Source organism: Metopolophium dirhodum, chromosome 5 (genome assembly GCF_019925205.1).
Source record: "Metopolophium dirhodum isolate CAU chromosome 5, ASM1992520v1, whole genome shotgun sequence".
Taxonomy (NCBI): domain Eukaryota; kingdom Metazoa; phylum Arthropoda; class Insecta; order Hemiptera; family Aphididae; genus Metopolophium; species Metopolophium dirhodum.
In genome coordinates, this window is record NC_083564.1 from 20812118 (window position 1) to 20827441 (window position 15324).

Genomic DNA, 15324 nt, shown 5'->3' on the forward strand with positions numbered 1-15324 from the left:
ATACAGTTTATATATGTATAATATAATATACATTTACATTTAAGTATATTTAAATTCCTTAAAACTCAAATATATTTAAATATTTTTATAAATAGTAATTAAAAAACTCAAAATATGACTACCAAATAAAATTAGGCAAATTTAAAATTTATTTCATATAATTATAACAATAATATTAAAGCTAACCTGTGTGGCTGTGTAATTTATGCTTAACCAATGTAAGAAAAAAAATATATTTACCTAAAAAGATCCTTACTTAATAATTTTTAATATTTCAAAACAATATTTTAAACAATTTTAATTGTAATAATGATACTTAACTTACTAATATCATACAATAAAAAGATGTTTAAAATATATTAAAAAAGTAATTTTTAGTACAAAATATTCTTTTATTTCTACCCTGAACAAAAAAACGAAAATGGAATATCCTCATTATTCAGTAGATAATATAAGATATTGTGAACTGTTGTGAACCTATAACAATATGCTATTTATCATGACATACCTATTTAATAATTTATATTAACAATTTAATATTCAGATGTAAATATATCAAATCGGAGTATTATATATTTTTAAAAGTTACAATAACAAAAGATTATTATAGCAGGTAATATCTGTTTTATTCTTTCCCTTTAACACTTGTCTAGTTAGAATTTATATTTGATGAATATAATATATACTGTAGGCAGGACCGTCCCTAGGGTGGGGCGAGCAGGGCCCTCACCCCGGGCCCCGTGCCTTCATGACAGTTGGACAGGTCACACTTTTATAGATACAATAAAAAAGTCAAGTTAATGAGCAAAAAAAAATGTGTCATTTATATTTTATACATTCAATTTATACTAACTATTCCTACTTATATTAGTTGATGTCAAATTAATGTATCGAATTTTAAACGAGTTTATGATTAAAATTAAATTTTCATAGATTAAAATTATAAAAATAACTATCTTTGAAGCTCTCTGTCTCAAAAAAAGGCACCATGACTTACTTAGAGAAAAAGAAATTGCTAACCAACTAAAATATAATGATATTATTGACACATTTGCTAATTTCATACGTAAGAAGGTTAATTTATAATAATATATTACATTCTGAGCGGAGCGAAAAATTTATTGATTTTACAAAGATGTGTGTGTTTTTTTTTTTGTTTTGTCAGCCACATTTTAGGAAGTAAAAATGCTTTGATTTTCGAGATCAGTATCTTTTCTAATTGAAAAGTGAAAATAGTTAGTATTTTTGGGAAAATTTCAAGTAGTCTTAAAAAGAAAAAAAAGGTCATTTTTATACAAAACCAATTATTAAAAAAATCGATTTTATTTTTTTGGTGTAACTCAAAAATTAATAACTGTAGAACGTTAAAATTTTTAACAAATATTTATATTATTGTTTTCCATAAATGGTAACATTTTCGAAAATTTTCAAACTATATTAGAAATTCATAAAAGTTTTTCTTTTATAGCTAACATAAGAAATAGATAGAAGATTCCCCACAAAAGTTCCTACCGATACCTTTAACAAAAAAAAAATATGTTAACCGGATAGTAACATTAATTTTTTATGAGCATTTGAACTTTTTATCATTTTTATAATATCTCATATTTGATATTCAGCGGTAAATTATCGAATCGCTTTTTTACCCAACAAATAAAATTTTATTGACATTTATTTTAAAGAAAAAAAAATTAAAAAATTAAAAACTTACAATGTCCGTAAACAGCTCAAAAAGAGTCAAATTATTTTCAAAATTTAGTGGTGTATAGAAAATGCTAATATAAACATTTAGTGATATTTTCAAGTATCTACAGTCATTCGTTTTTTAATTACAACAAAATAAGAACAAAACAAAACCATGAGAAATCAAATGTTTTAAAAATATGAATTTCAAACGCTCATAAAAATGTAATTTGACTTTCTTGTAGACATTTTTTTTTGATAAAGATAGACAAACTTATGGATAATCTTTTAATAGATAACATTTTTCATGAATTTCTAACTCAAAATAATTTGCAAGTTTTCGTCATTTGATGTATTTTGTCAATATTTGAACTTTATATGCTTATAAAAAAAAATTGTGACTATGGATTTTTAATATTTTTAATCTGCCTTTGAAACAATATACTAGGAGCTTTCTATTCAATTTTTAAGCTTTTTTAACCAACAAATAAAATTTTGTTGATATTTATAGAAAAAAAACTAAAAAAAACGGAAACTGAAAATGTCCGTAAACAGCTCAAAATAAGTCAAACTATTTGGAAAATGTTATGGTGTATAGAAAATGCTAGTACTTAGTACTAATTTTTATATTATGTGGTACTAAGCAATATAGCCTATGGAGAGGAGGGCTTGAATCCCTCCAAACAATTTAGTCAATTTGCGCTTTTGCAAATAGGTATGTATTGTAACTGTTGAAGTACACAGATATACAGAAGTTAAAAGGTAAATAATAATATAATCGGATATATATAATATAATAATAAGTATAATGATACGATGTACAATAGTGTTACGAGGCGTAATATAAATCAACGACTAACTATGTATACCCGGCTACACTACGCAGGACATATCATATGCTGTAGTATATAAAAATGTATAGTCAGCGTCTGATGAACTACAGTGTGAATATATTACTTATACACTACATTATATAGGGTGTTTTGTTTATAATTTCAACAGTAACAATGTTTATAAACACCGCTGTACAGTGACAAACACCATAATTTTGTCCACCGTCACACTTTTGATGTACGGAGTTCGTTGTGCACCATAGCATCATAATGGCATGTACGCAAAATAAGAATGGTTTCAAACAGACACCAATACACTTTAATTGCACCGTCAAGTTATGCATGGTTGTATCCTTGGTGCACTGTACATAGTTTGCACGGCTGCGCCCAGTAGAAACGGTTTTTTTTAACCATATTTAATATCCCTTGAGCACAGAATGTGCACCATAAACAATTTATCCTGCACGCTAGGACAGTGTGTGCACAGTACTCCAGAACCGACACGGAACTTTAAAATTGTTACTGTTTTTTTTTTTTTGATTCAATAAATATTGCAATATATTATTGGAGAAATATTGTTTTGTCCAGCGTAGGTGTATTGCTTAACGTAAACACAAATTTGTGATTTGATTTAAAAATAAATTTATCATTCAAACATACATTATAATAATGTAATAATAATAATAACGGTCAGATCATTGAATAAATTACAATTAAATATTAATGTTTAAACAGTGTGTAGATACACCGAATTATATGCGATTACCTTTATGTATATTGAATATATCGGCTTACGTCGCTCCGTAGCCATACATCTTAAGTTTTGAAGTTTTGACGATTGTTCTCAACACAAACTGTGGCTTGGTAGGTTAGGCGTAGGTTCCCCACACGTAGGTTGTAGGTAGGTCCTGGTTCGAATCCGTCGTACGTCCTCCCCGGGAGGCGACTGTCTATGCCGTATGGTATGCCACGTGACTTTTTTTGCATTTTTTTTCCGATTTTTTTTCACGTTTTATTTTCATATAAATATACATTACAGGTAAACGTTTATATGTATTGTATTGATTAATATTTTATGTATCTATATGTTATTTATATGTTATTTTATTCGGAATTATTATTGCAAATTTCTCAACATTTTTATTATTATATATCGTACAATAAATACATATTATATTTGTTTGTATTAGTTTGTATTTTTCGTAAATTGTATGTTGTATGATAGGGTTTTCACTTATAGCCACTCGACGTCGGGTCTGCAATCCACCGCAGGTGGATTGCCTATCTGATTTGTTGTAGTACATTGTCCGCAATCCGACGAAGTAGGAATGCCTACCTAGTACCTAGGTAGAGTTAACGTCTTGAAAGTTAATCGATTTTTACTTGAGATGACTGACTTGCTACACACTCCAAAACAGTTTTCGACTTGACACTTTTTACATAAGTAAAAGCACCGGACATAAGCGACGGCACATACCACTCTATCCGCCGTAGACGGATATTGCTTATTTTTATTTCGTTTTAGACGGGTGATGGCTGATTTGCTAGACACTCCAACATGCAGGTTTTTGAATTTACATTTTTTTACACGTCATACAAAAAATAACTTGACATACGCTGGGGGATAGTATCATTGAATTGCCGATTTTCACGGGCCATGGGAGATTTCTCGACACTGTAACTCGACATTACAATGATGTGTGTTTTTTTTAAATTCTGAGCGAAGCGATGAATGTATTGATTTTACAATGATGTGTCCTTTTTTTTTATTTTTTTTATTTTTGTGTCTGTCATCACCTTTTAGGACAGTAAAAGTACTTGGATTTTCTTCAATAGTAACTTTTCTGATAGGAAAGTGAATCTATTTGGTACTTTGGGGGGTCAAAAGTAAACATTTCCCAGTAGTTTTCACAAGCGACGTGAAAAACAAAAGAAAAATCTGTTTTCGAGAAAATCGATTTTGGTTTTTGGTGTAACTCTAAACAAATGACCGTAGGATCATAATTTAAATAGAACCTATTTACATGAAATTTTGACTAAATGTTTATATTAGCATTTTCTATACACCATAAAATTTACAAAATATTTTGACTCTTCTTGAGCTATTTACGGCCATTGTCAGTTTTCAATTTTTTTAGTTTTTTTCTATAAATATCAATAAAATTTTATCTGTTGAGTAAAAAAGCTTGAACATTTAATAGAAGGCTCCTAGGTTATTGTTTCAAAGACAGATGAAAAAAATTAAAAATCCTTTGTCACAGTTTTTATTTATAAGCATTTAAAGTTCAAATTTTGACAAAATACGGAAAAATCACGAAAAATAGCAAAGTATTTTGAGTTGAGAATTCATAAAAATTTTTCTTTTGAAATCTAAGATTTGAAAATGTAATATAAGATTACTTATAAGTTTGTCTACCTTTATCAAAAAAAAAAATGTCTAGAAGAAACTTAAATTAAATTTTTATGAGCGTCTGAAATTTATATTTTTACAACATTTGATATTCACTCGATTTCTCATGTAACAATTTTCTTATTTTATTGTAATTAAAAAACGAATGACTGTAGATATTTGAAAATTGCACTGAATGTTTATATTAGCATTTTCTATACACCATAAAATGTTGAAAATATTTTGACTTATTTTGAGCTGTTTACGGACATTGTCAGTTTTCAATTTTTTTTTTCTATAAATATCAATAAAATTTTATTTGTTGGGTAAAAAAGCGTGAAAATATAAGGCTCCTGATATATCATTCTAATAGCAGTTGAAAAATATTAAAAATACATAGGCACAATTTTTTTTTTATAAGCATTTAAAGTTCAATTGTTGACAACATTTATCAAATTTATAATTTATTAATTATTTTGTAGTTAAAGATGTATAAAATGTTTAACTTTTATGGCTAAGGATTGAAAATTTAAAACAAGGCTCCACGTAAATAGGTTATATACATATAAATTACTTTATTCACAATAATATCATCAAATATACTTGGTAATATCATAGGCTGACTGACCGTTTTCGCTCAGAATCGTTTTTCTTATACAATGATATTATATCATTGAATTCAAATTTAACACCATTCATTACAGTGACCCACCTGTAACTTACTGTACAGCAGAGCGACACCCACTTATCCACCTTTTATACAATTGATATTATGTCGTGAATAATAGTAACTATTTAATGAGCCATCACTTTTATAATAGGTACAATGTGCATACTGCATACCTAATATAATAATATTATGATATAAGTATTATGTTTATTAATTAATTGTTTTTTCTATATTTTAATGTAATTACAAAATAATTGTTAGTTGTTACCTTCCACTGTTCCGTTACAGTATATTATAATATTAAATAGCACTGTTAATATTGTTAAAGCTTTATATGAAATCATAGTTATTGTTTAGATAAGTACCTACAAAAAACAAGTATAAACTTTTTATCGCAATGAACGTACGTAATGTGATTCGATTCTTAATACAAAATAGGTACTATTAAATTGTAGACACCGAATAACGTTATTTAACTTTGTTGAGTATGCGTAATCAAAACTGAGTAAACATTGTAAATATTCTTCTACTTCTGCTAGAAATCCATATGAAAAAAATATAAATTTTAATGGTACACGTCAAAAAATAAGTGAGAAAAGAAACCCGACAACAACATCTGGGGCTGTGTCGTTCCTTGAACACGTATTTTTATTGTCATTGTTTTTTAATTTTGTATTTTTTTCATTGGTTTATTTTACTCCCAATACATACCTTTATGAACAATATTGGCAGTTTACCCACATTTTTTAAATTGTTTGACGTTTATAATATTTCAGCTCAGGTATTATATATTATTATGCTCAAGTAATATTTGAAGTTTGTGCTTTGTACTTTATAAATTATAATTTATAATTTTATATTGATCACTTCATTGTATAGTGTTGTCTTGCAACTTTTGGTTTAACTGGTGGACTATCTAGTGTGATAATAATATTATATTATTATTTAACCTCTTATATTCGTACAAATGGAGAAATCGATTTCGATCGGTGCACAAAGTCAATGAACCGATAAATCAAATGATGTTTGTTACACTTGTATTAATAAAGCATGCAATATGTATTAACTATTACGTAAACCTATTATTTAATCGCAATATAAAACGTTTGTAGAATATAATATAATATCAGTATTCACTAAATTATTAACAAAACCCTGAATACCATTAATATGTATATTACCATGATAAGGCTTAAATATTATAATTAACTTATATATATAAGGTACATTTTTGTTGTGGATTTGTATTTAAGTTGCAATATTGTGTTCAACGATACCTATTATATCCTATATCGGAGTTTCCGAATTGCGTGTGAAAATTAGTATCCATGTAAAATTGAGTGTATTTCGTGACAGAATTTTTTGCGATAGAACTGAGCCATGTAAAATGCGAACGAAATTTTTTATATATTCAGAGAAAATGATCAGATGCGTAATCGTTTTTCATAATATGCACATTTTTTTATAGAATTCAAACTTAACATTTAGGTATATTGCAGTGACCCAGTGGCGCAGTGACGGATTAACCACTAGGCTTATGAGGCTCGAGCCTAGGGTGGCAACTTGTAGGGGATGGCAAATTATTTATGTTATATTATTTTTATTCTCAAAAAAAAAAGATATATCCAATATACGTCTATGATACTGATTGGCCCTATGATATTGCCTAGATAATAATCTTAACTTTAAATTTTATAATAAGTCAATTCACTCTACTACTCCAGTGAAGTATATAGAAATAATTTTTAGGGTGGGCTATAACGCTATATAATATGATTGACTAATGACTATTAAATGATACTCTAATTTTACAATAAAATCTAAACAAAATTTTTACTTATATAATAGTCGTCGAAATTACCTCCCACTAAATATAAATAACTTTGTTACGTATTAATTTTTTTCGTCTATATCATGTTATTAGTTATGACTTTTACTATAAAATTGATAATTGTAGTATATAATTACATAATACTTTAAATTTTTAATACTAAAGGGTATACTTATCTGTTAATAAATAAATGAAAAAACATTTATATAAGAATATCATATAATATAATTATATACCTATTTATGAATTTTATTATAATATAATAATTATCATTCAAATTGTATATATTTTTGTTATTATTAATTATTATTTTTGACAGCTGTACCCAACAGTACGGTAAGGTATAGCTTTGGGAATTTTTTTTCTAGATTTTGGATAGTATTAGATCTTTGGATAGTATTAGAAAAAGTTAGAAATCGCCACTGCAGTAGAGGTTTTACGGGGGTGTGCTTAGGTGAACCGCCCTCCCCCCACGGGCCGCGTAAAAATTAAAAATATAAATGAGCAAACAGTTTACTAAAAATCGTTTTGGCAATTATTTTATGTCCAAAATGTTTACTGTCATAACAGTTTTTGAGTTCACAACGTTCACGATTTTATTGTTTTTAAAGTTTAAACATTAATGGTGGCCTGTGCTCGCGTTTTTTTGTAAAAATGTCAAAAAATAAAATAACGTCTTATTTTGAAACAAATTCACCGAAAAAATTATTGATGACTCAAAAAAATACAATGATTGAAATTCAGACATAAATGCCGGATATACAAATAAATTGACTTATTACTTATATACATATATATATAATTAATAAGTTTGTTTAATATGTAAAATATGTTTGAAGTTTGACTATTAATTAAGTTTGAATAAAAAATCATTTTTTAAAAAATATTTTTATTGTTAAGTACCTATATCTTTATGTTATGCCGTTGTGGTATAAAGTTTATAGAACTTATAATTGCTTCTTATGTACCAATCAATAGGAAAAAATAAATTGGATATGTAAGCAAATTTTAAGAATATCAAAAATACAAATACGTCTCCCACATTGTGGCTTCTCATGCACCGCCCTTGAAGTGACCTACCTGATACTGTATAGTCGAGTGGTTACATAATTATATAGTTCAGTATGTTGTTATATTGATGATAATGTAAGTTTGCGCGTAAAACTGGCAATTGAATATTATATTTTATATCTACGCTTATACCGACCAAAAGGTCTAATAGGTTATAGTATATCTATTAATTATTTTAATATATAGATAATAATTATAAGAAAATAAATGACTGCCGATAAAGAGTAATAGGAACTATACCTAAACTCTCGTCTCCCTCTCAATACAAAATGTAATCGGTTTGATTACCGAATATGCTCATACCTAGCTATCTATACATTACAGACAGACAAAGGTCACTTGTAACGGAAGTGGGATTTGCGATTATAAATTAGTTCATCAATTTGAATTCTGAATTGTTGATAGTCACACAAACTCGATAAAGACTAATATTTATTGTTCAGTCACTACTTACAGTGTCTCTTAAACGTTAACCTAACGTCGACCATATATTCTATCGTAAGTTAGACGATAATAGATATTAAAGTATTTTATTAGAATATTAATTCTAATAGTTTCATGCGAAATGAAGAATCTTAAAGGCATACAATGCATATTTATGCTGTTTATAGTATGCATTGTGCGTTTAGGATGTTGTGCACCGCAAATTGGAGGTAAGCTTATAATCGTATTTTAATATTACGTATTGTTAATTATTTTACAATGCCATGTCATGTTAATTACTTTTTTGTATCATTCTTACAACAAAAGTATAACCTTAAACACCAACCTAAATGCTTTTTTTCTTACTAGCTTTTAACCTACTATATTGTTTGGATAGGGTTCGAACGAAACAATTTTAGACGTGGGCGACGTTTAGGACTGGAATTCACCCAAAATGAATGTGGTTGTTTTATTAACATTATTTCGCGTACCATGCATTTACTATCATTGGCCTATCGTGACCTCCAAGTTATGTTATAAGGTTTATTTTATTTTAACTTTTTAACTTAAGTAGTTACTTTTGGATTTTCTTTAACTTAACTGTTAACTTACTAAATTTTTTTTTTAATTAACGTGAAATTAACGAATTCATTTTTCATTTTAAGAAGTAAGGTTAATTTATTTAATTTAATTTTATCGCATTTCACTATTTTAGTCTATTTCGTTTTCATGACAAAAAATATTTACTATGAACTGTTTAAAGTTAAAACATTTAAATTGTATATTATTCTAATCTAGCTTATATGGAAATAATGTATAAAGTACAAACACTAGTCTATAATATTAGTTTTGGGGTTTGAAAAAAATAAATTATGCAAGCGTTATATAAACAAATTAACTTTTTTTAACTTGATAAAAAGTTAACAAAAAGTGTGTATTTGACTCAACTGAATTAAATTATAATTAGGTAATAAAAAGTTTCTAAAAGTAAATACTATATAAATTGTACGTACTACACGCGGAACATTCACTCCCGAGTTTTTCTCCGACCGCCACTATAACAGTTTTTAACGTTCTTTGTTTCTACCGATTCATAAAAAGTGCGCGTTCAAATTAGTGTCGCTTTCGAGTCGATTTGACCAAAATTTTACTCATAAGGGTCGTTTTAGCGACCCAGACTTTATACACGGCCGTAGTAGTAAAGTCAAACGTAAGTCTTATCTTTCTTTTTATCGATACGAAGGTCGTAAACTCGTAACACCGAAAGTGTTATGTTGCACCGCAATGCAATTAACTTATCGATGTGATTAGATCCATCTCTCACACGCTTTATACACTAGTTGTATAATAATTCCCTATATACAGAGCGATATAGTTACCGGCTTCATATAACCTAATCGTAAATTTCGTATCCGAACTTTGGCAGACGCTTCATCGATTATAAAATTTATTATAATATCACGATTCGGAAAAAAAAAATCATCAGCTGTAGGACAGAATAGATACTAGTGCTAGCACAGCCGCGATCTCCGAACCAAAAATCGAATGCCAAGGCTGCGGTAAAAAATTTGTTTCTCTAAACAGCCATTTAGCTAGGGCATCTGGTCCATGCGTGATAATCAGAGTGCAAAGAATAATTGATAATACACCCATGGCCCATCAGACCACTCTGCCCACTCCACAAATATGGATACACTAACAAATTCACACAATACAGCGGAGCTATTGAATGTGAACATTTTAGTGAAGGAATAAGAACAGGTTTTCACAAAGATTAATAAATATACATTAATGTTTTTCCCTTGCAATTTAGCCCATTTTACTCGTTGGTTTCCATATTCTTTGTTGTCTGCTTACAGATTATGTGACCAATATCATAACTATTCCTCCAGTCGATCAAACCAAAGGCATTGAAACATATTCGGCCGCTGAAAGTAAGTGGTTACATATTTTAACTATAATTTGTTATTTCTAATATAGTAAATAATTATTGAAATTTTTTTTTAAATTTTGAATAAGTGTGCAGCTATTACTCGCAATTAATTTACAAATATATAAAGGATTCAACATTATCTGATGATAAGGATATATTAACCAATAATTATCCATCAAACATACCTAAAAAGAAGCCAAATGTTAAAGACGAAAGGGCTGCATCAAGAGAATTTTTGCACATGGTAATGTAGAAATAATAATATGTAACACATCGATTGTAGAAATGTATTAATGGTTTTTATATTTTATTTAAAAATTGTATAGGCTTTGTTGGGTGATAGCAATGGTATTTGGCTTTACAGTGGATCATTGATCAGCAACAGATGGATCCTGTCCGTTGCGCACTTTGAACGAATATTCAACAATCTGTTAGTATATGATATTATATAAACATTATTATATTAAACTTAAGCTTCTTCAGAACAGTAAAATGACTAAAATAATATTAATTATACTTGATATGAACAAGGGTGGATCCAAAATGGGTGTTGTGTCGATTACTCCATAATTTCTCAAAAAAAAATAGTTTTACGTCTATACAAGCGTAATGCGTAATAGTTAGTATAATCTTTAATTCGGGCCTTCGACACTTAACTAAAAGAGTGACAAAACAAAGTGTTATCGTACATGTGTCATACTTTCGACATATGCACGTACGCATGTCAATAACTTGGTTATAATATAAAAATCACCATACGAATTTTCGATATTCGAACATTCTGGATAGTATCTTCTAGGTATATACGCGCGTCTATAACCTAGGTACAAATAAAGTAAATTTTGATAAATTGTATAATGCTTACCTAAATTATTGCTGAAGTACGCGCTGGGCACGTCTGAGAGATCCGAACTATTTGTCGGAAACCGATGATGTCACACCAATGGACTACCAAATCGATCAAATTGTAGTGCACCCGGATTTTCAAGTACCGTCATTGTACAACGACATAGCGTTGTTCCATTTGGACCAGGAAGTGAAGTTTTCGGCGTACGTGCGGCCCATTGTCTTAACGCAGATCCAAACTGGCAGTCGAGTCACTCGTCGTCTGTGATAACACCTGGTTGGGGACGGAACCAACACGGTTTGTTTACTATCATTGGCTTAATACGAACATCGTCCAGAGCCGTACCGAATAAGTGTGGCCATTAACGAGATAAAAATTTAAATTTATGTTAAAAACTTTATTTTATTTTAACTTTTTAACTTAACTAGTTACTTTTCGCTATTCACTAACTTAACCGTTAACTTACCAAATTTCTTTTTTAATTAACGTGAAATTAACGAATTCATTTTTTCATTTTAAGAAGTAAGTTAAATGTATTTATTTTGTTTTTAATTTTATTATATTTCACTATTTCTGATTATTTCGTTTTCATATCAAAAAATATTTTCCGTGAAATACTTAAAGTTAAAAATGTATATCATTTGAATCTGACTTATATGGAAATACTGTATTAAGTATGAACACTATAGTCTATAATTTATTAAGTTTTGGATTGGAAAAAAATTAAGTACGCTAGCGTTGTATAAACATATTAACTTTTCTTTTAACTTCATAAAAAGTTAACAAAAATTTGTATTAACTTTTAATTTAACTAAGTTAACCTACCTATAGTTAAATTAACTTTTAACTTTTAACTTTTTGTTATTGTTGCATATTGACTTAACTTAACTGAGTTAAAAAAAAATCATTAACTGGCCCAGCTTTGGCCGTAGATAATGGTGGAGGTGGTTTGGGAGGAGGAGCACTGCTGAGAAATTCCAAAAGTTTTTATTGTTATAAATTATAATATTTATTATTATTAATTACATAATTATATGTTTGAAACAACATTTTTATTATATCTAATTTAAAAAAATATAATAAAAATATTTTTGAAGCTTACGCTTCCCTCGATCGTCAAAATTCTAAATAACCTACACATATACTTAGAAATAGGGATGTCTTAAACTGTATATATATTTTAAGCTCCTTTCACTAAAACTATTAATAGGGCCCTTACTCCTGAGTCGTGATTATTAATTTTTAGAATAATGTCAAACGCATAATGATTATAAGTAAACTGTTTTACAGGTGGACCATGGGAATGGGATGCATTGAATGCATTTAGTTCAGGTCTGTTAAAGGTTAATTTGGACGTCATCTCGGTGGACTTGTGCAAGATCAATTACAATGTATCGTCTGGTAGGCCCCAAATGATGAACGGAATAGTTGAAGACGAGATGATATGCGCGAGTGTTGTGGATGGCGAAGAAGACCCTTGTGTGGTAAATTACATGTTTTTCTTTTTCACGCTGTAAAGTTTTAAGATGAATTTCCATTTAAAGAATTTGTTGTATCCATCTTACAGCAAATACGCTTTGTAACATACCAAATTTAGGCTCAGCAGATCACGTTGACCTTCGTTAGGTAAAATAAAATTCAGTGTAAATCGACTTATTATGAAACTTGATGGTAAGACAATTATCTGTGTTTGTATGTGGGTTTTTACGATAATTCAATTTATTAGAAAGTCTTGGGTATAATATATCATATGAAAAACACTCATAACACACTAAAACCTGAACTACTGTAAGAAAAGAACCACGTACAAACACAGATAAGTTCTTACCATCAAGTTTCATAATACGTACCCTACGACAAATGTTCGTGCCCGTGCACTCCTCCGCACCAATATAAACGTACACAATTCCATGTATCTTTATAAACACGTTTGAAGTATTTCATATTTGATTAAATTTGTCCATATATTATAGCATCAAATGTTTAGAAAGTAAACGATACCGTTATATCAACTGTCAATTTCTTTCGAAATTTTAATTTAAAAGCAATCGATAATAATTAGTATTTTTTAATTTGTTTTGGATATTTTATTGTATTTATTGTACTCACAGTTACACATTGCTCATAGTAGGAATATAATAATGCCTATATCCAACCCCTTAAAAATAGTACACATTCAAAAGTCTTAAGATTGGATTCAATTTGGCTATATTTCGCATCAAATTCATATGAAGTAAAAGATAACGTTAAATCCACCACATGCTCTTTCGTCGATTTCTTTCAAAATTTTAATTTAAATTCTTTTAATATTTATTTTATTTTAATAATTCTTTATTAATTTGCTTTGTATTTTATATTTTTTTTGTTTTGTTAAACTCGCTCTAAAATCGTTACGTTTATCGCAAGGTGTAGAACCGAATGGTCATCATATTGTAGTACTTCAGAGGTGGATTTTCAAATTTATTTTGCGGGTATGTGGTCCCGAACAATAATATTTACATGAGAGGTATTATTTAATAATAAACAATGTTGGCTGTATTTTTTTAAAATAAAAAATATCGTTGCTTTTGGTCGGGAAGGTCCGGTACCATTGGACATACTCTTGTATATCCTCCACTGGTATAAAGTATCAACAGTCATCCGTTTTAACTATTTTTCTTCGATTTTGTCACACAGGGCTTTGGTGGTAGTTCTCTTCAAATTGCGCACGCCAATTACACGTTCATGTACACGCAAGTAGGCGTCTCATCAGCCGGCAAGGAGCGGTGCGCCACGAAAGATTTTCCATATTTTTACATGAGAGTGTCCAAGTATTTGCCGTGGATCGAACGATTCGTTTGGCCCAAGTCTGGCTGAAATCATCATACCCATATAGATGAACATCACTTTGCATTGTACTCACGAATAAATATGAAAACCTTTAATATATGTAGCAGTTTTTAATTATTAGTGTAATATTTTTCCGTTTCTGATTATTTTTAATCGACATCGGGTCTGACTAGGTATTTGTAAAATTTTTTTTTAATGTTCATGCAAATCATAATAACACCTACATTGTTTTTTAATTGTTGTTATTTTTACTGTCGTGACAATTATTTCCATAAGACGTAGACTACATAATATACGAATACCTATGCGATAAGAAAATAATATAATATGAACGTGTATGATGTAAATGTAGATATAGTACTTTCCTTTGTAAGTTTAAATCTGAATAAATTTACGTCAGCTATTTACCTACGGTGTTTGTTGTAAGTTATTAACAACTCATTAACTAAAACCATTTAATAACATTTTATTATTATACATGGAATTATATAGGAGATTTGGCAATCGACTTGACTTATTATCGATGCCAAAAGCTCAACAATTGGTGGATTTAATGATAATAATACTGAATTATTCGTAAAAAAAATCTCTACCAAAATAATCGTTATATCAACTGTGATTAATCATTTAGAAACAAAATGACTGTTTAATAACCGATTTATCATTATTTTAGTAAACATATGCCGAACAATTTACCGTAATAATATGAATAATATGAATAAAATAAAAATTGTATTAATTATAATAGCGAATAGCCTACTACTTGGTGCAAAGCTAGGATTTTACCAAAACGCGTAAATTTAGGAGCATCAAAG

General features: G+C 28.7%; 1 pseudogene; it reads left to right on the forward strand.

Annotated features, from left to right (window-relative positions):
* Positions 1–8442: 8442 nt before the first annotated feature.
* On the forward strand, positions 8443–14910 carry LOC132945764 (venom protease-like; annotated as a pseudogene).
* The last annotated feature ends 414 nt before the right edge of the window (positions 14911–15324 follow it).